This window comes from Triturus cristatus, chromosome 4_2, assembly GCF_964204655.1.
Source record: "Triturus cristatus chromosome 4_2, aTriCri1.1, whole genome shotgun sequence".
Classification (NCBI taxonomy): domain Eukaryota; kingdom Metazoa; phylum Chordata; class Amphibia; order Caudata; family Salamandridae; genus Triturus; species Triturus cristatus.
The window spans coordinates 28970467-28994915 of record NC_140586.1 but is presented as its reverse complement, the minus strand read 5'-3'; the positions used below and the strand labels follow the sequence as shown (position 1 = coordinate 28994915).

Genomic DNA, 24449 nt, shown 5'->3' with positions numbered 1-24449 from the left:
CACTGCAAACTTTGCCACCTCGAACTGGTCCAGCAGGGCAGTAGCAGCTAGACTTGTATAAGCTTTCATCACTCATACATTTACAGTTGAGTCAGGAGTGACATGTAGCTTACAGAAAGATCTCGGGAGCGGGTGATCTACTCACTGTGAGCAACGTATGTGTGGCTGAGTGAGTGCATATGGGGTTCTGACAACATCCTCACTTATGTGGTATTTCGCATCAGCATCCTGAAAGGTCTACACTACAGCAATCACTGCCAGACCTGCTGTATGTGTACATTCTTTGGTTTGCGGTGTATTAAGAAGTTTGCACAACCTAGTCGGTCATTATTATTTGCAACAGTCCAGCCACAGCCTAACTATTCTGTAGATGGGCACTCAGTAGCAAATCTCTTGGAAAAGGTTTTAAATGCATACGCTCCCTCCAGCCATGGTGTTGAACTTGTTCAAAATGTTGTGGGCTGCCACTTTCTTGCAATTTGAATTTCATAAGGAAAAGTAAACTCCAAAGCACGCAGAAATAAACTGAAACTACCCACAATGTAACCATACTCTCGGCCAGCAACATTCTGACCTGCAGAGGTAGGCAAACAATGCCATTAACCTAACAGGAAACAGCCTCTAGCTGCAGGCTGAGGCACTCAAGGGAATGGCACACACATCAGCGCCTGGATACCCTCCCAAGCGAGTTGTGTGCTATACAATTACACATAACATAACACACTGAAAACTAACAGCCGACCAACATGCAGTCAGACAAATAAGACTTAAATGGAAAAACAATCTTTTATCCAAAAAAACATTCTTGGAAATATCAATAGAGTATTACCAGAAGCCGAAGGCATCCACTACAGAAAACAAGCATTGGCATAGCCAATAGGTCTCGCCTTTGGGACCTTATAAGTGTTTAGCCATGGAACAGTTGGTGTTGTTGCGCTAAGGATATTGTGCTACATAACTAAATACTTAAAAGGTCCCAAAAGCGAGACCTATTCGCTATGCCAATGCTTGTTATGAATGGCTGCGTATGAATCGTGAGTGTATTTTAAATGTAAATGTAAATGTGCAGATATTTATATAGCGCAAATCACCAACCGGTCTCTAAGCGCTTGCTTAGGGAACCCGTCCTGGTATTCCCCTGTGAGATAACCCAGCAGGGCATCCACAAGGTGAAAGCCAGGCATCCCGCCGTGAGAGGCCATTGTGGAGATTAAGCAAGCTATTGCCCAGAGTCGCAGAGTGTGAACCCATGAATCGAGTATGCACTGGAGCGAGAATTATCGAGTCCATGGGCAATTTATGGACTCAAGACCCAGCCGAGCCGGGAATTGAACCCTGGTCCCAGGCTGACCTCTGCTTCCAGGTCTGCCTACTCTAACCAGTGAGCCACACTTCTCCACAGGAGGTACACCATCTAAGCGTTATGCTCAAGCTGCCAACAATGGTCCTGTTAAAACCTGTCAGATCACAGCAGCGTGGAGCAAAAAATTGGAATTGTATCTTGAGGTAAACTTTGCTACGACTTGCTGACTTTTATGCGGCTGTATGCGTCAGTCTTCAGCATGCTCTGCTTGCTGTGGAAACTACAGTGACAACTTAGCAGACCTTCCCTCACAAAGGCTGTCATTGTTTTGCCTCAAACCGATGGCTTTGAGAGTAGACACTTATGCCCCTAAACTCCCAGTGCAGACTGTCAAGTGAGGGTGCATTTAGGCATGAAAGTCAATATATTTGTATGTTGACAGTGTTTGGTGTTACAGCAATTCTTGAAGCGAACTGTGTCAGAATAAAACAAAAATGTGTTTGAGACAGTTTTTCTGTTTTCTTTTTTAATCACTTTCTAGTATGCATTAACACAGCATTCACAACACCATTTTCTGTATGTTGTGTAAACATTTTTTTAGGGGGTATAGGAAATGCTTAACGAGCATACCTTCCAGCCTGCGCCCAGCTTGGGGCTGTTATCTGCAGTTTGTGTTCAAATCACACTTGGACTGGTGCTTGCTGTGTTGTATTTTCAGGTGTAAGGTGTGCACCGAACAATGGCATACAGGTTATCTAGGTTAAATACCAAATTACACGTTGATATATTCGAAAAATTACCAGCAAATCAAAACGGCAACATGGAAGTCTTGAGAAACGTTTGACCTGGTCCTCTCTGCAGAGTCTCACCCAAATGTTTTGCCTCCATCTTTGCTGAATTTGTTTTTGTTGTCTTTAGAACTCTGGGCACCCTACCAGTGCTAGAGTGTTTATGTGCTCTCCCTGATGCATGGGAAAATTGGCCTACCACTGATTGGCACATTAAATGTACTTATATGTCCCTAGTATATGGTACTTCATGTACCCAGGTCATGTAAAGTAAATGCTATTAGTTGGGCCTGCAGCACTCAGTCTGCCACCAACTAAATTTGCACTTTAAAATAGGTCTCAGGCCTGTCACTTTTAGCCTGTAGTGCAGGTGTTAACTACCATTTTGACCTGGCAAAATAAAGCCTGCGCCAGGCCTAAACCTTCCTTTTTAACACTTATGTCACCCTTAAGGTAGGATTTAGAGGCTCAAAGGGGACGGTGCCTTGTATTTAAAAAGTAGGATATGTGTTTTCATGTCCTGGTAGTGAAAAGTCTTAACGGTTTGTGCATTCTGTGAGTGTCCTGTGTCACATAACTGTGAATGTCTCTGCTGTTGGGGTTATGTATTCCTTCCAGACAGTGTCACAAAGGGGATTAGGTGCGGATAGGATTGTTGGGTGCGGGTCTGTACCCAGCCACCCTTAAATTTGATGGATTTGCTTCCGGGGCGTGCACACCTGACACTAGTCTTTTGTCACCCAAGACTTCTTGGATCCGTGACAGGTAAGGTAAAAACTTTACAGAACCAGATGTTCTGTAATGTCCAGAGAACTGCCCTGCTGCTTAAGGTCTGCCTTGCTCCCAAGAGGACTACCCTGCTCTGTTAAAAGGAGGAAAACTGGACCTGTTCTCTTTTTCCCAGGCTACCCTGAGTAATTCCAAGGGTCAGTTGGCTGACCTGTCTGAGATACAGGAACACAACAAGCTCTAGAGGCCGCCACGCAATTGAATTGCTGACCTGCTGCACCAGATCTGCAACTGGAACTGCCAGAGCCGTGCTGGCCTCTGATGGACCTGGGGAGGTACCGCTTGGGGATCGGTAACTCAGTTCTTGATCCTTCGCTGGCATCACTTGAGCTTCTCCTGTACAAGAATGTGAAAGTCTGATGTTTTGGAGTCCTTGCGACTCTGAACGGGCCTGTTCAAGTTGAGAATTTGCTTCAGCGACAACCGCCAGCGCGAAGCTCTGTGAACCTGTGTATTTGCGTTAGTGACCACCTGTGACGACTGGCAGCGGAAGATCTGTGCAACAGCAACGACAGCCCACGGTGACTGCTAGCGTGAAGCTACAGCAACTGCTGTCCACTTCACCAGGCCTGCTCTTCACGTTACAGCGGTGACCTACCGCGGGGCTCTCCCTGCTCATCGTAGCCTCCTCCACTGTGAATGGAACTCTTCACACCAGCTTTGAAAAGGTGGCTTTTTCAACAAGTCTAATCTGGTCCCTGTGTCTGGCCTTTCCTCAGCCTGAACATGTCACCGTCCATCTCCCCCAATGTTCAGCCCTCTGTGCCATTTACTTCGGTTGCATATTCAGTTTACTATTGAGCATCGAGGAAACATTGTATTTCCTGTCTACTTAACTACTAGTCCCTGGCAGTTGGTTGTCTAGCTTGATTCTGCAGGCCCTAGATTAATTTGATTACCAATACAAGACATAGTAGTGCTACTTACTAAAATTAATTTATATACTTTCATTTTTAGGTCTCGCCTGAGCCAGCGCGCGCGTTGCTCGGAGAGACATTTAGTAGGGGCTTTAAAAAGTGCTACCACAAGCTGCTTTCGCTGGCCTAGTGCTTGCGTTTACGTGCGCGTGCAACCGCCAGCTTGATCTGTCTTTCCTCTCACTTGATTGCTTCCTCAACGCTCCTCCGCCCCTCCCCCGCTGCTTTCACTTTTGCGTGCGGCCAATGCTTGTTATGCTTGAATACTCTGCCATTGTTGATTTCAATGATTCGCGTCTCACCTCTGCTCCTGCAAACAGTTAGCTTCGTGTTAAAGCAATTCAGTGTCAGAAAGGCATCGCTGTTACCCGACCCTTTCATCCTTTAGTCGCATCGGACACTACACCGACATGGCTGACTTCACAAGGTGAGAGCACACGTTAAAAGTTTCTATAAGAGGTCTAGTGCGAAGGCAGCTGCCGCTACTGAACAGCAGGGTTGGACAGGGACAAAAAATAAGCCCGGGCACACAATACATGCTTGTAGAGACGCATGCCTGACACATTTTACTTTTTTTTTTTGTTACTATATTCGTGCCATTAAGTAATTCTGCCAATGACAAATATGACTATAAACCACCTTGTAGGCACTCATTTATCAACATTAGAAGGATGAAACGGCCCCGCCCAATGTTCAAGTGTTTAGAATACACAGTAGATCTAAGTTGCATATTCTATGCCATTACAGGGGGTGACACCGCATGTTCTGATTAGTAATTGAGCCACCAAAGTGATCACATTTCAGGCAACATTACGGGGAGTAACTTCACGGCAATGTATCATGCTGAAATGTCATATTTAAGAAATGTTTGCCCAAAAGACCATACATTTAATAAAATAGCAAGCCTATGTCTGTACAAAGAAAAGTCCAGTTATCAGAGATTAAACGTTCAAAATAGACCCTCTTGGGTCTAGTCAGTAATTATAAGTGTTTTCAGCGTAGATGTGAGCAATTTTACCAGAAATGTGATTAAACAGTACAGACTTTAGCTAGCAATTACCATTAATGCACTAAACTGTAATGAGCACTAGTAATCCCAGCAAGTCTACAAAATATTGGCTACAGAATGTACTGGGGAGTACTGACTTCAGTTGGCATCAATAACTGATAGATAAGATACGCAAACAATCACTTTGAAGCTGCATGACACACTAGTAAAATGCTGCGCACAAGAAGATGCACTTGCTTACTCCCTCCCTTTCACTTCTGAAACTTATAAACAATCTCAGAAATGTGGCAGTTCATGTACAAATGTTAAGAAAACATGGAAACAACTTGATAATATTTACAGTTTGATATTTAAGACTATAATATTTTAAGTTTTTTCCAGTGAGTAAGACAAAAATAGGTATGGTTTATACATTAATGGGAAAGGAATAAAATACTCATTCAGGAGTTATAAAAGAAAGGACCAGCTGGTGTCCAGAAAATACTCATCGACCGCCCACAGCTGTTAAACAGACACGTGTCACCACAATTCACATTTGCAGTCATTGCACAGATTCTTTAATTGCAAGTACAGTTCTATTATTTTAATATTCCATGTTCTTGCAAAAACTGTGTTAAATGCACCAAAGAAGGAGCAAACATTAGCAAAGCCCTCAGGTCTGGTCTTTGCAGGACTGCAATGTTTGCAAAATGCATTAGACGGTAAAAGCAAATCTTTGTTACGTTTTATGCTTGAAAAAAGAGGGGTGTAATATGTCTCACTGCAAATGGTTTTTTTAAAACATGAAACTAAAACAAATGAAATACTAGCTACCGGCCTTGGCATTTAATTGGGCTACTTTTTAGGCAGGTATATGGAAGCAAAATGGGGTCACTCACAGTAAAGAGAGCCAATGGCTGATGGAGCTGACCCATTGCCCCAAGCTGTGGTTGGCCGAAGCAAAAGAAGGACTCCTGAACGGATGGATGATGAGGGGTCACTTAAAATCCTGTATGTATGCATTTTATTATATATATTTCTTAAACTGGACGCTGGCAAGACAGATCAAGCTATCTCCAAGCTAGATAAAAATGTCACAGTAAAATTAAAATGTAGGTCTTTCACAGAAGAAACGGTGTTAACAGCTCAGTATCCTCATTGCAAGTTTTCATATGCTTACTTATCTGTGAGGTGCAAGCACAGTATTGGTTATATAGGCAGTCTTAATATCAACTGATGTGCAGGACATGCGGCAGGGGAATGTAGAGGGTCCCAATGGCACAGTGAACAAGCATTGGCATAGCCAATAGGTCTCGCCTTTGGGTCCTTATAAGTGTTTAGCCATGCAAAACTTGATGTTGTTGCACCAAGGTTATTGTGCTGGATAACTAAACACTTATAAGGTCCCAAAGGCGAGACCTATTGGCTATGCCAATGCTTGTTTAAACTTGGGTCACTGCAGCAGAGGTAACAAGTGTACTGTAAAAATTAGTATTTGGGGGAGGTAACTACCTACCTCAAGGAATAATCACAACCTTTGTCAGGTTGAACTTTCAAAGTCATTAAATTAACCTGAGTTAAACTCCCTGGCAGCTATGGCACAGAGCAGATAGGCTTAATTTAAGGCAGGACAAAACGGTAATAAAGTAAAAACAGAAAACAATAAAAATCCCAAACCAAATTAGAAAAATAAAGCAACATTTCATAAATAGAATAACACCAAAAATCCAATAAGGTGAACTGGAGGTATGAATTATTAAACTTTTCAGTAGTAATAGCGCCACAATGGATATAGTTCCAATGATGGGGATCGGTCTCGGAAGACCGGGATCTAGGCGCAATTTGACACTGACCGTCATGGAGTGTAGGTCGTATACACCAACCATGTTTGTCCTGGTCAAAGATTTTACCTTCTGACATTACTTCATGTCTCATTCCACCACAGGAGTACACTTTTAAATCTCCCTCCAAACCTCAGGGCAGGCACTTAGCCTCGCAGGGTGTAAGACATGAGAGTCCTGGTACAGGTGCCACTGGTCTACTGGGCAGTTCCAGGAAAATGTCACTTGTAGCTTGTTGCGCCCCTGTAGCTCTAACATGTCTGCATTTTGACCCTTGGTGTCCACTTTTTTGTCCTGGGTACAAGAAAAGGTTCAGGTCTTCAGGGCTTTTCTCTGGTCTCATGCAGCAGGTTCAATCTTCTTCCGATCTTCCACAACTTCAGAAATGGTCTGGAATAGGTGTTTGGAGGTGTCAAGTTATGCCTGGCGCACACTAGTGGGTGGTAATAACTTCTTGGCACACCCTAACCAATGGGTTAAAAGTCCCTGTAGCCAATCCTACCAACTTAGGACATGTTCAAGATGGTGGAAGTCTTCAGCCACACTAAACTTGAGCTCTGAGGGTTGGGGGGGGGGGGTGTATGTGTGTGTGTGTGATTTACAATGGTAATCCTATGGTCCTGCCACATATAACACTAAAATCCAGTTTGAAGCAGGTACTTAAAGAACCAGGCAGTGGATACACTAACGGTTTTGCACCATGTTCTCGTCCTTTGAAGTATGCCTCAAGTGTTATATGTAAAACCCAGAGACAGAAGTCTGATATGACAAAAGCTGAGTTTTCCTGCAACCTGAGTAGATGCACAAGAATTGTCTTGCATCCTGTCCTTACCCCTTGAAGTGTGCCCTAAGTGTTGCATGGAAACCCCAGCAGGCTTGTCATGCAAGATTTGACAGTCAAGTAGGGATTAGCACTGTAATGTCAAAAAGGATGCTCACTGCCCCACCCTGCATATTCTTTCATGGTTCAGAGGGGTCACTTCTGCCCATTCAAACGAGCCTATTGTTTGCTCCTGGGAGGCATTTCACACCTATTCAAATGCGAATTACTGACTGGCAGAAATGGGAGAGAAAATGCAAATGGGCCGCCAGTGGTTTTAGGCAAGGAAAAGGTAACTTTCTAAAAGTACCTTTCCTTTCATATTGATCAAAAATCCGACTTCAAAATTGATTTAGATTGTTTACAAATTTTATAAATAGTTGTATTATTTTTCTAGCTGTTTCCTAACGGAAATTGACATTCTTAATTATAATAATGTAGGCCTGTTTTTCTATGGAACAGCTAGCCTTGCTACAGTGAAAATTGCTTTTGGGGCGCTTTCACTGGCTTTTCGGACATGTCCTTCACTTAAATACCATGTGCCCTGCCTTACGGGCCGTAATGCCCATGTAAGAGTGCCATATAAATATTTAGAAGGAAGGTTTTGTTTGTCAAAATGAGTTATTTTGACAGGTTGAATTTGAAGTTTAAGGCTGCAACAGCCAGGCTACAAATGGTAGGCCTGCAGTCATGTTTGCACTGCCACTGTAGTGGGTAGCCTAATGGGCGCTGAAATGCACTTATCACACTTAACTTACAGGCTCTGTGTACACTTTGTACCATATACAAGGTACTTCAGTGTAAATTAAACATTCCAATCAGGGTTATGTCAAATTCACCATGCTGAAAGGGGGGGGGCAGAGGCGCTTTATCCCTGGTTAGCAGGGTTAAAGTGCACAGAGTTCTACAGCCTGCAAAAATATAGGGTCCAGCAGAAAATCTGGGGTGACCCTGGAGAGATGGTACATTTCAAACTTGTAATATGCTATTCAAAATCACTTCTCCTACAAGACTGTGATTTCAAGCTATCTAAAGTGATTTCCCCTGACTCCAGTGGAATTCTGATTCACCAAAAGGGTGCTTGCATCTTGGTTAGTCAAATAACATATGGAGATCTGCAAGAATGATATTTAGATGATTATACTTGCACTTCCATCTAAGGAAACCTTTTTATTGTACCCCTTTTTGTTCAGCTCCTTTAGTTTCTGTTGCGGTGTAACAAAATTGATTTTTATTTGTGATGATGCATCTAAGTAGTCTTCTGCAGTTGCAGAGCAGGTTAGAATAGTAGCGCTCAGGTGAGGTTTGAGGAGAATATGCATAGTGCAATGATTGCACATGTGAAGGACAATTCTGTTTTCCTGCCGCAGAAAAGTTGGTGAAGGGCCGGATCTTGTAGATCTTTGAACATTGCTGTGGTGAATGTGCTAACTGCCTCATCTGTGGGGAAAGGTTCACTGTATCAGGAGCCAGGCATCATGGCTGCACATCAGTGCCACGACACCTTTACCCCAAGGATGGCTTACAGTGCCACAGGGGAAACTGATAGCAATTCTATCTTGCCCATATGGCATGATGGAATTGAGTAGAAAAGCCAGGGGGGGGGGTGAGAAGCTAAATTGGTGCAACCCTCAGCCTTCCTTAGACGACGTAATCAGTACATCATCGGAGGAGTGCTTAATAGGTGCAAGGGAGGACGATGTCCTTTGGTGTAAGTGTGATGGCAGTGATCGCCCCACCCCCCACTACCTCATGGAGCTTGAATTGTTAGTATTCATAGACCATTGGAGGGAAAAGGTACCAAATAGTCTGTATGACTGCATGCTTCATGTTTAGTCTACTGTGTAAACTAGCATTAGGAGTTGGTATTTAACTCAATCTGTAGGAAAATCTACGGCTTTAGTCCGTTCTGAAGAAAGCCTACTCACCTTGAGTGGCACTTGTAACAGGCTGAAACATGTCGACCTGACTGAACAATAGATGTTAGGGGCCATTGCACTCTTTGCACATCAAACTGTTTTTATCCCAGCTAAAGAAGCTTATCAATAAATGGGAATTAGGATCCTGAAAGCTTTTTTAACTTGCACTTAGGTTTTAGTAAGAGCTCCGCTTGCAAATTGCGTTGAGCCTACCCACTCACACTAGGTGCGGTGGGTGAGGATCCTACTAATATATCCATTTGATGCAAGGATTGCACCGATTCACCTGGGTGCAGATCCCTTTCCACTTTGATATATATTGAAGCCTGTTAATTTGACCTCTTATAACATTAATCAGTTGTGAGGCTTTCCCTCTTTTGTGTTCTGATGATGGAATTGCGAAATCTGCTACACTGTCACCTCAGTACAAATGTCTGACACGCTGGGAGTTCTTACAACATGCCTGTGACACTTCTACGTTATTCTGTGCCCGACTGCCATGATTTTCTAGGGTTATCTTGCACAAGCTATGAGCAGCTAAAATGGTGCTGGACCAGGCACTCTAAATTGGAAGGTTGGTCGAACAACATTTTACGCAAGATCTACACCACCTTCCATCCTTTAGTAGTCAGTAAATGTATTACTGCAAAATTTAATAGCAGCACCTGATGCTTACAGTGCTCGAACTGTAAAGGTGTTATATTTTAAAAACAATATGTTCCAAGGAAGGATCTTGTGAGTTATGACAGTGGTGATTAGCAAGTAGTAGTGTTCACTCAACTAGGACCAGGTAGGAGAAGCTAGAGACCCCTTAGGGCCTTAAACGCAATGCATAAAACTGATATCCACTGCTATATAAAAAGTAAATTCTTATATCAAAGCCCCACTCCGACATTCTCCACTTTCCAATCTTGGCACAGGCTGGCGTCACTCTGAGGTATACTGTAAGAGAGAAGAATTGTGTGGGACACACCATTGGAATCATAATCTAAGATCTTAACATAGCTAAAAGTTATTGTTTGTAGCTACAGACCATTACTGATCTACATGTTGCTATGTGCTCAAGTGTTCCAGCCAGGGGTGTAACGCAGGCCCCTCCCAAACTGGATTCCATGGCGGTTATTTTTATGCTAGTCTTAATTCTACCTCTAATTTGTATACACTAAAACCAGATCAACAAGTTTCCAGCTCTGCAGGCTCTGCCACCCGTTCAGAATGATGAGCAATTGCTGGTCCTTGAGAATGTCACTTGATCTCAAGATTGAGGCATCTGGACTGCAGTGGCACAAGTAAAGCTTTGGCAATGGGCAAAGCATGATGGCAAATGCCTGAGACAGACCCTCTGTTCTTTCACCCACACTAATGCTGAGAGTTGATATAGAGTGGGCCAGTTTGGCCCCACCCCAGTTATGTACTATTTAGCATATTGACACCTTAGTGCTTACTACCCCTCTAGCTTGTGCTGCCCTTCCCAACTAATCCAGCTGTCACTCCGCCCAAGTCACCCATCCTACCCCCAGTCTATCCTTGGACCGTCGCTATGTGGCCTATGCTCTTTCTCCCCCGTCTGACTTAGGCTGCTTCCTCCCCATCTATCTGGTGCATTTCCCCCACACCATCTATCCCATACTAGAGCACATTAACTAAGACCTACCTAGTCCATGCTAGAACTACAGTGCTGCCTTTCCTCACCATCCAGCCTGGTCCCAGACACTCCTTCCCTAGCGTGTGCTAGACCAGGCTTCTGTCGAGCCCGCTGTGCCCCCCTTCTTGAATACACTGCTCTGGTCTAGCCTGTCGCCAGTCCTCATATCTAGCAGGTGGTGGAACTCCCATTTTTCTAGCCCGTGCTGGAATGTGGGATCAAGGCTGTGTGACCACCTTCTAGCCTGTGCCACATGCTGTCCCTCTAGCTTCTGCTGACCACCATAACCCCAGTCTGGCCTATACTGTCCACCCCTAATACCTTCCCTCCTCCCCATCCCCCATTCTAATCTAGCCTGTCAGGGCCCACTATCAACCACGTGTACCTTGAGTAAAAAAATCAAAAAAAATCTGATTCATACTTAGTTCACAAAAGGCCACAATCCTTGGTTAGCCGAGTTTTGTGTAATTGTGAAAACGCAATTTACAAAACTCAAAAGCTCATCGCAAAAAACAGACCTATTGGTTAAAGGGGATTTTAAGCATGTAATTTTCCATTTGGAGAGTGACTCCTGTTGGAATCAAGATGATTCGTAGGAGTTTATTTTCCTAATTATCCTGGCTAGCATGTTGAATTTGCGAAGTGGTCGAACTTCCGCAGACTCGCCTAAGTATACCACAAAAGGCGTATTTATACGCACCACAATTGATTACACCTGTATTTCAGCAAGTATGCTGTCTGATGCAATAACCTTCAAAGTTGTAGAATAATGTACTTATTACTGGCCACACGTTTTAGGCCTGAATGTTTTAAAGAGTTATTTCTTGATGGTATGAGAATCCTGTGAGGTATTAAATGGAATAGCTAGAATAACTAGTTAAAGGTCTAATGTGGCACCCTTTTTATAGCAGATGATCTGACAGAAATGATTAAAAAAATGCCAATGGAAGTGATTAGAGAAACCACACTCTCGTATTACACTGTGCCAGTCAGGGTGAAACTTGTATACCAACACAAACCGCGATTTCAGACCGTTAAACTATTTATTTTTATGATAACCGGTGTTTTAAGTTGAAACGGACTATGATAAAGCAAATAAGGGTCTCTATCTTGGAGGATCCAAACATATAGCAAGGCTGATTGGGAAAGCTAAGGGTGGCTTAAAGAAACCTCTGCAATGGAAACAAGCATTGGCAGCCAAAAGTCCTCTCGCCTTTGGGGTCTTTTGGCTTTGCCTATATGTTTTAGCCAGGCTGCACAGCATCGTGAATCATGAAGCAACACAGTGGCAGAAGCAACACGGAGGGCACAAGTAGGGGCAAAGCAGATGGGTGTGAGCAGCGTAGAGCTGGCAGGGGGAAGCACAGAGTGAGAGGAACACTGAGCGGAGGGGCATGGAGAAGTACACAAGGGAGACTGCTGGAAAATATGTGCACGCTCGTGGAATGCGTAAGCAAAAAAAACAAAAAGTAGTGCTTGGAAAGTAAGTAGTGGAAAGATGCAAGTAAAGCATCAATGCTCAAGAGGAGGGACAAAGGCAGGAAGAGGAAGGCAAGTCCACACTAATGGATAAGAAGTGAGCAAATGAGTTGCAAGGCGAGCCAGTGGTAAACAATGGGTGGGCTCTGAGACCACTCACTGTAAGCTAGCACTGCGTCTTGCACAGACAGTGCATACACTGCCTTGCAGGTGAGACCTAAAAGGGAGCTCCAAAAAAGCATCTAGAATAAAATACACTGTAATTGCATCGGACTATATTCAGGCATTTTGGTATATGGTGTCTGGGTCAGACAGTTGAGGAATACGTAAGCGCTAAAGTAGATGCCTGACATGGGTGTACGTTTAATGCCTTTATGTAGACCAGATGGAGCACACCAAATCCAGCAAATGGGGGCAAACACTTTTTGACATGGCGGGTGCCCCTCTTGGAATTGAATTACATTGTTTAATAGCCTGAGAGGAAAATTGAGTAGCTCTAACGGCTTATCTAACCGATTTCGGTTGTGGGGTATACCATTAGGATGAGGATATTTATTGGGAATGTGCTGTAAATATCTTTGTGTGTTAGTTAACATTGCTTGATGGGGGTGATCCCCAAGTGATTGAGAAGCAGGCCTATTTCATGCTGTGTACAAAAAGCCAATGTGCATCATCCCTCAAATTGTTATTTATGTTGCTGGACACTTCCTTTCTAAAAATACTCTTGCAAGTATTTCTCAGAGTAAAGTGCTGAAAACCGAACAGGTCTTACCTAGGCAACGAAGCACTTTTTAATTGTTCATTATAGAAAGTAAGTTGTAGATTAACTCCTCAAGCAACAAGGATGCTGTTTGAGGTAGGTTAAAAAAAATCCTGTGTTTATCGGCGAAGAACTCAATCCCTAGATGTGATTACTGAATGTTTTTATCTGGGCTGGTTGGTTATTAATAAAAGGAAGTTGGAGGGACTATGTGAATCACTAAATTAGTAAAACATTAAATATGCTTCGAAAGTTTACTAAGGTTTATCAATAGTATTCCTGCAATATAAAACCTTAAAGAGAATATCAGGTGGGACATCCCAGTGCAGTAACCAGCTAAGTAGGCTATTATCTTCAGAAACACCACAAAGGGGCCCGCAGAGCTGTTTAAAACTGTCAGCTCACTGAAAACCATAACCTGCATGTCTATCTCTCGCCCCTGCTAAATGATGGGTTGCATAACACGATAACCACACCTAGGTGGTCATCCATGCACAACATGGAAATACCACGTAGAACAAAAAAAACTGCACCCTTCCAACCACACACTCTACATCTCGTCCCTTGCTGCCCACGTAGACAAGAGCTTCAGTGCCCCACATGCTGGAAGTAAGCACTATATAAATGCAACAATCCAGTACAGTGGACTCCGTATTAAGTCATTCCAATCGTATTATGTGACTAGGATTTAGGCACGTGGTGAATCTGAATTTAAGATTGTGTAGATAGCTGCGAACAAGATGCTGGGAAGAAGCAGAGAGGAGGTTCCAGAACTCTAGACTCTTCAATTGCAACAAAACTCGAGCTAAAATCAATTAAGTTAAAGGTCAAGCCCAGACTTAGTGGTTACATTTTTTAGATTCTGCTCTTCAGTTGATGATTTGATTGTAGATTATTGGCATATGTGCTATTAAAAGGATGCAGATAAAGAGGAGTCACACTTTTGACAAATATTACATCAACCTCTTAATGGCAAAGAATTTTTTCCTTTTAATTAACCCTCACCCACCAGGGTTACCCCCTGGTAGCATGCTTCATCATAGGGTTCTTCCTAACGCGCTACAGAAAAAGGCGTGCTGCGACCACCGGATACGTGGGAGCACTGAATGTATCTATGCCTATCCAGAATGCATAAATATCGGAGTGGGTTTGTTTTTTATATAAAGACTGAGTTACAAATATCTGGCTTGTGGGAAAACGATATTGGTTCCCCTAGTCGATATGGTCAAAAAATGGGGATGGTGAGAGACTACTGGGATGATGTCCCTAAGTTTCTCTGGTCAACTAGTTTAAAGCCTTACCCCAAGGCTTTTCATCAGGACCTAAGGGTTACTCCCTGTCACCACTCCTTCAGTCGTCTGGTTGTTGTAGTTGCTTCTCAACATTTGCGTCCGAGTCTCAAGAATTGTCCAAAAGGGACATTTTCCCTTGGGTGTCTCGGATGGAAGCTGTTGAAGGAGAGAAGACAGTTGTTTGCCGTTGGTTTGAAGTGGGTGATAGTTTTCAGTCCACCTTCATTTGAGAAAATGTTTAAGTCTAGGAAGACCAGTTCCATTCGTGATACACTGTGTGAGAGATGGAGAACGAGGAAGAGGAATCTGTCCCAATGGGCTGCCGCCAGTGTGTCACCCAGGAGTATGATGAACTCGCACAACAACCAACTGGGTCAGAACAACCGACTAGCCTAATTGTTTATCTAACCGCGACCCCACTTACTAAATGCTAGAAGGGCGTCCTTGAGAAAGGTCTGGGTTTAAGTACCCACAGCGAAACTGGATAAGTTCAAACTAAGCTGGGAGGTCCACAAATTCATGCGAAAGCTGAAGCTAAAAGCCTTTTTTTGCAGACAAACCTGAGACAGAAGAATCACACAGGGACACAGGCCTCGAGGTGAAGATCTTCTTTACCCCTCTGGCCTCGACCATCCCTGCTGAGATTCTCGCTTTTGAAAAGGCGGTGTTGAAAAATAGCCATGTTTCCGTTGGTCGCAGCACGCCCCTTTACGTAGAGGGTTAAGAACCCTATGATGAAGCATGCCACCAACCCTGGTCGGTGAGGGTGATTTAAAAGAAGAGAAAAAAATATATATTTCTCCTTACGAGGTTACCGTAATTTCTTTGTCAAGAGTCACTCCTTTTGATTATTTGCATACACGTTTGGAGGACGAATCCTCTTTGTTTTTCCCTCTACCTCCCTTTTTCATGTTTTTCTTTGCTTTTAAAAGGAGACTACTAATTATTTACTTGATTCTTTAAAGGGACATCATCAGTCACTCCAACTGTGTTAATTAGATTACAGTTTAAATAACAAAAAGTTAAACTATAGTGATTGACTGACCTCGTGGGGGCAACTCTTGTGTAAAAATAGAAACCCTGAAAAGCAGTCTTGAATCATAGCTTTGCAGAGGCACTGCTCATTCTCCAAGGAGCTCTAGACAGCAGTATTACACTAGAGCCCTGGAGGCACCACTCTCTGACTAAAGGGAACCCGAGGAGTAGTGTGACACCATAGAACCATGTCTATCCTACTCGATGACTGAAGGGAGCGCTGTAGAATAACCTAAAACCATACCCCCAGAGAGGCGCTACTTGCTGAATGAAAGGGTCACTGAGAGTCATGAACTCTGCTGAGGCACAGTTGTTCACTAAGGACCCCTGGAGAGTAGTGAGAGCTGTAACCCTGGGGGGGGGGGGCACATTACGTTGACTGAAGGGAGCCCTGGAGAGTAGCGTGTCATGTGACCAAAGCTCTTGGGAGTTAATCTCTCATGACTCTTTATCCTGCTAGCACATGGCTGTCCTAGGACAAGGGCTTTGGTTGCTTCAGAAACTGCCCAGGATATGCACTCTTCTGTGCTTGGAAGAAAGAAGAATAATTACTAGTACAGAAGAGGGCCGGGTAGCTCATTCACATGCACATATGTGAACACTTGCATGTTAGTCAAGGGACTTCCTGCTGCTGGGTGATTCTCGGCGTGGCGAAAAGCGACCTGCGCATTATAGCATCGCAAGCTGGAGTAAATGCCGGCTGCCCGGTTGAAAAGAGGGTCATGGATGGGGCATGGCTGCAGTGGATAGTATAGTTATTGCTGCAAGCAACAAGCAGACGGCTGGGTACGCCCACGTCTTGTATAACAATATTAATGGTCTCGTTTGCCAGCTGTCGACGCGGTGATGAAGGCGCTGCACATGACGTTTTGCGGCGGACTTGACGCCTTCAAATCGTCGAGGTCCCGCGTGACGTGCTGACGACACAAGCTGTGGATTTGGCGCATTCAGAGAGCTACCTCCTTATGCGTGTCTCTTGAAAAAGGACACACTAGTTCCCTAACCGGTTTGTTCGCAATTTTTGTGGAACGTTGAATGCCCTTAAAATAGAAAAGAACAGCCTGTGCGGAAAAGTGATATTTACATTAAACTGAGATGGTCATGGTAGGGGCACTTAACCTTTATTGACCCCGCCGTGACTACGGTCTGCAGCTTTCCATTGTATACTCGGTCCCAGTGCTTGCACTTACGGAGTCTGTCCTTTCTAATTGACACCCCCTAGGTTTTGGTCTCCAGCTTTACCTTCTGGATGGATGTGATCACGGACTCCAGCCTCCCTCTGATCACTTAGCTTATCCGAGTTTAAAGACGCTTGCTACACCATGAGAATATGGCGGCACATTTCCTCACCTGGGTTAACCTCCGAGTGCAGACATCAATAACCCTACTACCCAAGCTACAACTAACTCAGTACTGCAACCAGACAAGTTCTTTTTTTCAGTAGGCGTCACCATGTTATCCTCTTCTATCAGAGCCCTGCATTGGCCACCGAGGGGGATACAATTCTCTTCCAAAGCTCTCAGCATCTCTCTTGTCGGGTGATTCATGATCCACAGCCCTTCTTCTACAATCAAAACTTGGACTCTAAAGCCAATGGATTAACATTTTAGCCAAAAAGAATAAGGATAATCGTCAGTCACCTAGAGTTGAGAAAAATGGACAGTTCATAAAAGCCCCACTTTCTGCTCGTCTCAAACTTGAAGATGCATTCTTTTGTAGATCCAATTTGCAATCCTATCTCTCATGCATGTCAATTCACACTGAAAAAGCTGCTTCGTCTTTGCTGTGAGATGATTTGAGCACACCTGAACGTTACAAAAACATACTGGCAACACCAAAACCAGCACACTTCCAACTGCCCTCTTAAAACAAAGGGAGTAGACTCTTGACCGTCCAGAAGGTGTTTTGAGGCCTCTTTAGGGATAAGAAAGCACTATACAAAGAGTAGACTATACCCCCCACACTGGGACCTAGCTAGGGGTGGGCAGAACTCTCGGAAATACCTATAAACTCTGAGATTCCACTGAGTTCTGCCAATGGCAGAATTCTGACATGTTAAGTTGCTCGTACCTATTTTTAGAGCCAGGAATTTGTTCTGTGGTGTAAAATCTGTACGAACTGCACCACGTGGCATGCCAGAGGGTGCGGCTTCTTTGCTTCTCCTGGAGTAGATTTTCTACTCGAGCAGCAGCTTTCTCACCATGAACGTTAACGGTCTACCACCACTGTCCGCATTGAGAATTTTGCCGGAAGGTGTTCTAGTGCTCATAAATCATGATCGGGGGTGTAAATTCGCCCATGCCAACTTAAGTTGGGGAGCTGCACACGAGGAAACACTCTGCCATGTGGCAATTGGCAGAGTTTAGCTGGCACTCCGCACTCGGTGAGGGCAAAACTCTAAAAGCATAGCAGAATGTTTACGCCCACACCTAGTGCCCCCCCTGATAGCGGGTGTCTTGCTTTTGTCTGTCACCTCTGACGTGTGTACCCTGTACACAAATTAAGTATACCAAAAGGGAGGTTCCCTGCTACTGGCTACAGCAGTGCATGCTCTCCACACAACCTTTAGTTTCCCCAGATCCACCTATAAATTGACATCAGTTAGGACCAACTACCTCGTTTACAGTTGAAGATCAATTGGTGATGGTTTTTGTGAGGAAGGAAGGTGCATGGGGCTACAAGGGGTGAGCTGGTGGGGGCTAGGAGAAGCTCAAGAATGTGTTGCACATAATTTCTGCTGACAGACATTCGTAAGGGAGTTTTCTTTTTGTTTGTTGGGTGTTAAATGAATATTGAAAGCCCAATATTGCGATCCAATCAATGCTACATCTGCCATCAGTTCGGTTTCTGATCTTAACATGATCTACGTTGAATTGGCACCAGCTGTTTAAAGTCGTTTGGGCTTCTGTTCAAAACAGCTATTGCATTCTCTGCCGTAGGTGCGTTAACCCAGAGCGCGATCTTAACAGCATAGATCGGGAGATGTATCTGGCAGTGCAAGAAGGAACTAGAACTGAGTGAGGTCCCTGGAATTTATGTACGCGGAACACCTACAGAACTCCACACGTGAAATGCTCTCTCGTGCCGCCTCTCCTGTGTGGCACACCATCTTCCCACCCTACAATTTGAGTGCACCCTTGTTTGTGGCGCTGGCCCTAATGAGGGCAAGAAACAAACCCCTTTGCTCCCTGGTTAACTAGTCCCCAAAAAACATAATTAGGGCGCCCAGGGCCATTCATGGCCCAGGGCCCTGGTGCCAACTGCACGTGCTGCACTCCTGATAGCTACTCCTTGATGATCATGTATCCTGAGATTAGATCCTCGTCCCACTCCCTTTATTGCCTACGACTACAGCCTCATGTAATTCAATAGTTTCCCTCCTATTTCAATAGACAAACTCTTCTGCATCCCTCTACCTGTCCTTCGACCATTTGGTGTCAGTCAGTCCTTTAAATTTGAGGTGTCCCTCCGCCACGAGGACCATAGAGGGTATAGCGTCCGCCACTGCCTGAGCACTCGCCAATGACTAGGCCACACACGGAGCTTGACATTACACACCTTTATTTTTTACGTTTAACCGCAAACTCAACCTTCTAAACTTGCATTCGCTTCACTACATTTGAATACAGACATCACAGTTCTACCGAGTCCTTCAGGCGAAAACGGGTTCCCTCATGGCTAACTCACACAACAATACATCCCCCCTCTGTTAATTAAAAAATACCGTTTTTACAGATATATATAAATATAATTCTTCAGTGAGTCTTCGTGGAGCTCTAATCACATGTCATGATCGTGTCTTCGCAAACTGAGAACAGACAGAAGTGTCCATGACCTGCGTTTGTGATGTAGGGATAAACGCTGTCAGAGAGTTCTCGAAGGTCTTCTCAGAACCAGTCTCTGCAGGGACATCAGGGACTGACAAGCGATGAACGAAATGTGGGAAGTGCGATGCGTCTCACGTAATAGACTTTCCAGGGCGTTGGGCAGGCACCATGTGTCCTTTAGTAGTCACAACGTGAAATGACTCCGCATCAAAAGGAGCATCAGATATGTTTTTTCTCAGCTGATGGACAAGCACTCGATCTCCTCTGTTGAAAGTAATGTCCTTAGCACATCTGCGCTAATCTGCATATGTTTTTACTTTGTTTATGTTCCATGTCACTTTTACAAATTTCATCATCATTGGTAGATTTCTTGTTGGTCCATTGAGGTAACTTGGTTGTCATGGCACTCCCAAACATTAATGTATCAGGGCTTTTACCGGTCGTCAAATGATGGATGGAACTTAAAGCTGTAAGAGTGGAATGTAAGACTATTTTAAGGTTGAGCTTTTCTAACGCAGTTCACTGGACAGCTTTCTTGAGTGTACTCCTAAAAGGTTCGACAAGGCCATTAGCCTGTGGCCAAAGAGGTGTACTTTTCTGATGGTTCTCATTAAGATGACTGAGAGAGTATCTGAATCCTCAATTGTTGAAAGGGAGGCCATTTTCAAGATTTTAAGATCGAAGGAACAACCCATGTCACGAAGATGCCATTTAATTTCTCAATGGTTTTCTTGAGTGATAGATGAGAGCTCTTCTACCAATGGAAAACGGGAGTATTCTTCACCATCAGGTGATGTCCATTGTCAAGAGGAACAAAGAAGTCACAGCAATTTTTTCCTGTACATGTTTTGGTAACTCAGACAGATTTAAGGTGTTGAATCGTTTCTGATAAGCAATTGCATAGTTAACAAGTCTTCAGTTTCAACTCGTTTGAGATGAGGAATGAAGACTTGGAGGGCCCATTCTGTGGCAATGATTCCACAATGTCCTTCATGGGCCACTTAATTATCTCTTGTCGCATACTTTCTGGAATAATAATTCTCGAACCTCGTAAGATAATACCTTTTTGAGTAACGGGCAGTTCATCTTTGACGTTTTTGATTTTCTGGTATTCACTGTCAAGAGCTCAAGTGTGCTGGTTCCAAGACTGATCTGTAATGTCCTTTAGCTTCAAAATGTCACTATCTAGGCCTGAGGCTGTGACAATTTGTTCCAATGAAATGGCAGCAGGTGTGTTTGATCTCACAATGAAATTTATGTAGGCTTCAGCAGTTTTAGAAGGGGTACCATGACACTGTACAGGCACTTGTGAGAAGTAGTCAGCAAGGTTTTGATCTTTCTCGGGACGATGCACAATTGTGTAGTTGTATTCTTGTAATCGAAGACCCCAACGTTCCATGCAGGGATGAGCCTTGGCCTATGGATTGCCAAAGATGGTCAACAATGCTTGCTGTTAAAGGCTTTCCATATAAAAACACATGGAAGTGGTCACAAGGCCACACCACTGCTAAACATTATCAGTTTGTGAATAAGCATATTCAGGTTGGACCAACATCTCATGCATATGCCATGATATGCCTTCGAGCGTATGAGTATCCACTGTGCTGGGCAAAGATCGAGCCTAACCTGACTGGGCTAGCGTCGATAACCTCTAGATGGTGCTTTGGATTAAAGTAAGCCATTTCAGTTGCGTTCTCGATAGCCTGTTTGATATTCTTAGCTTTGTTTGAATAGGACATTTTTTTCGGCATCTCTCTACTGAGCACTCACTGTGGCAAAGTCTCGTATGAATCTGGAACGGTAACTGGCAATTCCAAGAAATGAACATACCATGGAAACATCTTGTGGGGGACTGGCAGTTGACCATGCTTGCACTTTAGCTGGATCGTGTGTCCTACCCCCATTGGAAAAGATATGCCCGCATCATTTAAGTTTTGTCCTTTAGAACTTACATTTCTCAGCCTTTAAAGGTAAACCTGCATCAAGTAAACAACACACTTGTGTGAGAGCTTTGTCGTGTTCCTTCTACGTAGCTCAGAGAATCAATGTCATCACTATAATTGAAAGCATTCATAACGGGCTGTATGTTATGTCAAATGACATCTTGAGAAAGCTCAGCTGCTAGACACACCAAACTTGGTCTTTTATATCTAAACAGACCATTATATAGAAACGGTGGTAATGTACCTGCAATTCTCCAAGTTCCAACTGATGATAGATATCCTTTGTTCAAATCAAGGGGAGAGAAGGCCTTCGAACCATTCAATTGTGTGATCGTGTTAGCAATGTGCAGACCTAGATGTGGTTCTCTTTCAATTGCATTGTTATCTTGACTCCTATCAACACAGGTGTATACAGCTCCTTCACTGTCTTTTTTTGGGCACTAGTACTATGGGATAAACGCATGGCGTTGGACCAGTAGAACGCTCAATTGTATTATGTTTAAGTAAGGATTCAAGTTCTTTCTCAAAAGCTTCTTGTAAATGAAATGCAGTTAGTCTGTCATTGAGCAGTAGGACGTACGTCCCCATTAATGTGCGATTGTACTTCATAGTCTTAATTTTTCCCAACCCATGAAAGAACGAAGGGAACTGACTTAGTATTTCGTGAAGAGCATTCTTGTAGTTCACCAATATCTGTCCCAGATCAGCAGCTGTTCTAAAACTGAGTAAACAGGCGCCTGACACAGCACAGCACCTTTGAGTACGTGAATGGGTGCTTGCATTTCTGTCTTGTTTCATCATTGCTAAGAATGAACCTTGAGTTTTCAATGGCGTCGATGCAGCCCATGTATACACTTTAGTTTTTGACGACATATGTCGGGGCAATGGAGACAGTTCACTGTACTTCTCGGGTATAATTTTTATCAATGCACCCTATTGGTAATAAAAGGTATTGAACAACAGTTCAATTAAGAATCTGTTTATTCACATTTAAATTTACACACTACAGATAAAGAAAAAGAAAAGAGCCAGGATGGCATTGCCCTCGAACAATCAATTAAACAAGTCTGCAGCATTGTAACACAGTGCCCTGTAAGGGGGGGCAACTGGGAGGAAATATCCATAATCTCCTAGATTGGGGTGTGTGGTCCCAGACTATCACACATGAACCAAAGTGCCTACATCAACCCATCGCTAATGACCCAGATCGAAAATAGGACGAGGGACATCCCTCAGTGCCCCATTTGGCAATGACCCCAGGACAAAGTACAGCCGTCCAGCACCCAACGCACTCAACCCCCACTATAGGACTTTGGGAGGGTCCTCTTGGGCCAGAAGGTTATTGCTAGGTCCGCAACCAATGTGCGGACATTGACCGCTACGGTTCCAGGTGTACTCTGGGCAGAATAGTCAACCACCATGGCACCATTTCGTCCCAAAAAGTCCACCATCACACCCCAGAACTCCAGGTCTCATTCTGCGTTATCTTCCAGTCGAACCTTCCGGAACCCGCACTCTTAGGCCCCTGCCCACTCCAAGAAATTGGCCCTCCACTTCACCCATGTCGGAGGGGCCAGGCTTGCCCCGTGGATGGCTATACGCAATTCGGCCAGTACCGGTCCAAGCTGGGCAAAGCTACAATCCCATCAGAGAGTCGTATTGTTTAACTTAGCTTTCACTGCCATCACACTCCGCACCTCCCGCAGTGCTGCTTCCCAAAATGGCTGCCCCATCCTGCAGGTCCACGTAACATTGCCAAACGCAGCTGGGGACACGCTCCATCGCAAGTACTCAGAGCGCGTTGGATAACCCCTATGTAGCTACTGCGGTGTTGGGTACGCTCTATGCAGGTAGTAAAATTGTGTTTACTTAAACCTGCCATTGCTATCCACGCCCTTTTTCACCATCTATAAGCAGGGATTCCAGATCCCCATTGTCGCGCGTAGACATTTGTCTGCCTATCGTTCTTGAGGGCAGCATATGGATGGGAGATGAGACCCGTGGTGGAACAGGGGTCCAGCATCACCTGAAAAATGTGCGATTCACTAGGTTTGTCCGGAAAGGACGTCCACAGTTCCCGGTCCTTGCGGAACACTCATATTGTAGAAATTGCCACATACCTATTCTAAAGTGGATCCCAACCTCCTCCAGGGACATGAAGGCGCCATTCAGAAATAGATGCCCTGCTCTGACAGCCATCCTCCACCTATCCCGAGATGTCCATAATACCACGTATGTGCAGTAATGGGTGCAGCCACCAGATTGGGCGAAGACTAGCTTAGGGTGCTCTCCTTATAACCAGTCACAGCCCTCTCCCATGCCTGAGCAACTTGAGAGATAATAAAGGGAGTGCCAGCCGGGAGTCTACAGCCATGCATGAGAAGCTTGGGGAGGTTGTCTGCCATGGCCGAACCGTCCAATATCTTCTCCCAATTGGGACCGTCCTCACACCACAGAGCAGCATATTAGAGCAGTCCTGGCAAATAGTATATTGAAGGTCCGGAAGGCCCAACTTGCCCTAGTCAAGGTCTAGTTTTAAGACCACAAGGTGGACCATGCTCCTCCTTCCGTCCTGCCCGAACCAGGGAAACCCACAATCCATCCAGCCGCCGAAACAAGGATGGTGGCAGCACTCAGAACAAATTATGCATTGCGTTGTTATAGTTGTAACAGGACCATCTTACTCAGTGCCACCCTACCCATAACCGACGGCAGTAGTGTTTTCCAAAATCGTGTGATGACCGTAAGTACATCCATCACCCTACCCATATTTATCTCATATTGTTGGTATTGGTTGTGTTATCTGCATCCCCAAGTATCGGAACTGCCGAGTCTCCTAGTGAAGGTAGGTTGGACGCATCAATCCCAGCCAAGGATGCCAGGGGAAAAAGCATGGTCTTGTGATGGTTGACATGAAGGCCTGACACAAACCAAACCGAAAGCAACCATAAGGTGCATGAGGCAGGATACCGCATGCTTCGGGTCAGCCACATAGCCCAGAGTGTCGTCGGCATACATTGACACAACATGGGTCATGTCACCCACTCACCATGGTCCATAAGCTTGGCCCTCTGATGTATCGCCAATGGCTCCATGGTGAGTG

At 44.4% G+C, this 24449-nt stretch overlaps 1 protein-coding gene across 3 annotated transcripts in view; it reads left to right on the top strand.

Annotated features, from left to right (window-relative positions):
* PAN2 (poly(A) specific ribonuclease subunit PAN2) overlaps positions 1–24449 on the top strand; it is a 1342435-nt gene that overhangs the window by 549081 nt on the left and 768905 nt on the right. The window contains exon 1 of one of the 3 annotated variants that reach the window (XM_085600272.1): positions 5675–5796. The exons of the other annotated variants lie outside the window; for them this stretch is intronic. The gene's annotated coding sequence lies outside the window, so the exon portion shown is untranslated. Of the gene's footprint in view, positions 1–5674; positions 5797–24449 lie in introns of those variants that run through there. 3 annotated transcript variants of the gene reach the window in all.